This window comes from Capsicum annuum, chromosome 10 (assembly GCF_002878395.1).
Source record: "Capsicum annuum cultivar UCD-10X-F1 chromosome 10, UCD10Xv1.1, whole genome shotgun sequence".
Taxonomy (NCBI): Eukaryota; Viridiplantae; Streptophyta; class Magnoliopsida; order Solanales; family Solanaceae; genus Capsicum; species Capsicum annuum.
This window is the reverse complement of record NC_061120.1, coordinates 217,631,041-217,635,212: the sequence shown is the minus strand read 5'-3', so window position 1 is coordinate 217,635,212 and position 4,172 is coordinate 217,631,041.

Below are 4,172 nucleotides of genomic sequence, written 5' to 3'. Positions count from 1 at the left end.
CCCAAGACTTCCAGACTATGACTGATATGCATATGCCGTACGAGGACAAGACAAGTTTACTTTTCCTAACATAGCCCTTTTAATCTACCCCATGAAGAAGAAGCTACGCAATAGATTTCACATCTGTTGCAACAGCTGGGTATACTGATGCAATTGGTTGTGGTTCTGTTGCAACTTATTATCCATCTGTTGCATAAGTTGCGTTGGACTATTGATTCAGAGAACCCTATGCAATAGATGGACCATCCATTGCATCTTTACAATTACTAACCTATTTAAAAGTTAACTTTTTTACAAATTGACTTCTTATCTCAAAACATGTTGACATAATTCTCTACCCCATGAGGAAAAGACAATTAACGTACCAGGAAGCTTATAACACTGTCAATAGGATAATGGACCTCGACTTCTACAAGAAGCTCAAGGATAGGTACGATCAACTCAATGGAGAGGTGTCAGCCCTTGGCATGGGACTTGATTTCCTAGTTCCTACGTTGGTCTTGGATGAAGAAGAAACGTTAAGATATGTTAGAGGGGACAGGCCAAATTCACACGACAAAAGCTGGACTGAGGCAAAAAGGATTCTTACAGTCATTAGCGTGAACGGCATGCATTATCGGGCTGTTGAGATACTACTCGAGGAGGGAAAGATCAATGTTTATGACTCCAACGTACCTCTCATCGATAATTTCGAACTTTTTCTCCTCGTGGAGCCACTGATGGTGCTGTTGCCCATCTTGTTGATGAAGAAATCATGGAATTTTGAAGGTCAAAATAGGGGAATGATCCTTCCAAAAAATGATGCCGCTAAAGCGAGTGGCTCGCACGCTCTTGCACACATCGAATGTTTGTTGACCGGCAAAGAAATGGCTGAGCCAACGACTTTTCTATGCGACAACGTTGTGAGAAACCTGCAAGAGGTCTGGGTTTATGGGGTACTAACTGGACGCTTGAAGCCTGTGTATATAGAAGAGCCTGTGAAATAGAAATTTTTAATTTCAAGTCACCCTTCACTTTATTACATGTACATATAGTGGCAATAATTTTTTTCTGATAAAAGTTGAGTTTTTTATAATGCAATAGATTAGATTGTCAATCTGTTGCAACAGTGAGAAAACCTGTTTGAATAATCTAATAATCTAAGTGTAATCCGTTGCAACAGTGGAAAGACCAGTTTGATAATTTCTATGAATAATCTAAGTCTAATCTGTTGCAACAGTAGGAAGACCTATTTGATAATTTCCACAGATGACCTAAATTTTACAACATATGCCTAAATCTTTTTGATATTTTCCAACAGTTACGCTTGAATATCCATGTGCTCATCGACAACAAACCAGTAGCAAATACACATACCACCATGAAAATTTCAGCAATTAGGCTTCAATATTCATGTACCCAACAACACCAAACCAGTAGCAATAACGACAACAATGTAGTATCTTCTTGCTCGATTTTATTTCTCTTCAGAAGCCTTAACTTTGTTCAACAAACCCCAGATTACACAATTTGCTTGTGAAGGGTGTCGTTCTTCATACCAATCAAAGTAATCGCATTCACCCAATTTCTATAAAAAAAAAAGAGAACACAATTACAAAACAATTACAAGTCAATAATTAATCAATTAATTAAATAAATAAAATATTACCTTTGAAATCTTACAAATAAAAAACCTACGACCCAAATTTTTTTGAGTCCAAGAAGTCTTTAACAGAGCTTCATGACTTCACTTACAAAATCAAAAATATTTATCATAAAAAATAGTAGAAGATGCGCTCGACATTGTCAAGGTCAGTTGAAAAAAATGAAAGTAATAATTTGAAGAATTTGAATAAATAAAATAAGATGACGATGAAGAATAAGATTTGGAAATTTAGGGTTAAATTTTTGGAGGAAGATGAATATATAAGACAATGGGAGGAAAAATAAAACCGTTAGGGGCCCAAGTGACGCAAAGTTAGCGGAATGTGCTAGGACTGACACTAACACATTTTATGCCTATTTTATTTTACGTCTTTAAAATGAACATGTCTACTTGATGCCTATTTTATTTTAGGTGTTTGAACTGAACACCGTCGATGGGTTGCGCCTTTTTTATTTCAATTCACTTTAACATTTTTAAACGTAGTGGCAATTTTTTATGTCCAACAAAAGTTAAATTTTTATAATGCAACAGATTTTCCATCCGTTATAACGGTTATCCTACCTGTTCTGACATATAGTTTATCTGTTGTAATAGGTTGGTCATATGTTGCATTAGCTCGATGTTTTTATCTAAAGTTCATCTGTTGCAATAGTGGGAAGACATGTTTGATAAATTCCAACAGATAACCTACCTGTTGCGACATATGTATAAATCTGTTTGATTATTCCAATAGATGTGTCGTCTGTTGCCACAGATAAAGTCCATCTGTTGCAACATATGTCTAAATCTGTTTTTTTTTCAATAGATGTGTCATCTGTTGCATTATCTTGATATTTTTATCTAAAGTCCATCTGTTGCAACAGTGGGAAGACCTGTTTGATAAATTCCAACTAATTACCTACCTGTTGCAATATATGTCTAAATCTGTTCAAATTTTTCAATAGATGTGTCGTCTGTTGCAACAGATACATTATCTGTTGCAATATTTGAATCTAGTATTCCTTTTCAATTAATAAGTTCAAATCTAAGGAATAAATAAAATTCGTAGACAAAATAAAATAAATCAAAGCCTTCATAAATTAGCTGAAATAAGTCAACGAATAAATGAAATATAAAAAAATTGTTATGGGTACAGATCTTAACAAATACATCAACAACAATTTAAGTGTACTGTCAAGGATTGCTTTGACAGGCTATAAAGATCTACTCAGTATGGACAAGTTATTCTTCATCCGGTGCTATGGAGTTCGGCTTTGCTCGTCGTGGATCTTCATTGTCGCTTGCGTACGGTTTCTGCGCTTTTTGTTCTCCGTATTTCCATAAAAAAAGTAGCATATTGTCAATGCTTTTCAGCAGTAGCTTCTTCTATCCACCTGGAAAGCCAGAATTGGTCAATGGTAATCACGGAGATACAACAAAACGAAAAAGGATAACTCATCTCTTCTAGCAAATCAAACAGGTCTTCCTCCCATTTTAAATTGTCACAAACATATTATATTTCTGTTGCAACAATGAATCAACTGTTGGAAAAAATTTCTACATGAGGAAGACCCTGTGTGATAATTTCCAACGGATGAACCATCCGTTGCAACATATGAATCATCTATTGCAGCACATAGGTCATCTGTTAGTACAAATAAAAGATGTATGAAGAGCTGTTTAATTTGATAAAACAGACGAGACATATGTTGCACCAGATAAAGTATCTGGTGCAACAAGTTAGTCAACTTTTGCAACAGATGTATATATTTGTTTGATAATTTTCAACAGATGTGTCATCTGTTGAAACAGATATGTGTCTGTTTGTTTTGTCAGTTGAAAGACATATAATATATTCACCTTCTTCAGCTCGTGCTACTCTTCTTTGGACATTGTACGTTGCTCAGTGCAACACGCAGACAGAAGAGTTGCAATTTTACTTTTTTGGATGCCTGATAATGCCCGATCACTCTTCTTCTTCTCTTAGCCCTAATCTCTAATGGACCGGATGGAAATAAAATCCTCTTTGATGGAATGAGACCCCTCTTAGATGTCAATTCCTTTACAGAAGCAGTTAATGCATTAATAGCATTAATCACTACATCATGTTTCACCCTGCAGTCTTGACATTTGCATGCAAAATATTCGCTGAGAGAGGCAAAATCTATATAACCAGTATGATCATACTCATAATGGTTTGCTTTAAATACTGTAAGAGGAGCATCATTAGCACAAACAGCAGCACCACAACCACCACCAACAGCTCCATCAACAACAACAAGCCCACCCTCCAAAATTATTTTTCTTGTAATGGTTGTTGCTCCAAACAATTCAATTTTTATTTTGTCGATAACCTTAGGGTCTGATAAAGTTTGCATAGATCGTAAAGTAAGAAAAAATGGCATCTTCAACTCTCGATTGGTCGGAACTAGCGACGAATGCACATTCTAACATAAATCATTACATATATTAGAATGATGATTAGATCATTCAAAAAAAAAACATTAACTAAAAGAAAAAATTAATTATAATTATACTTACTGCATCC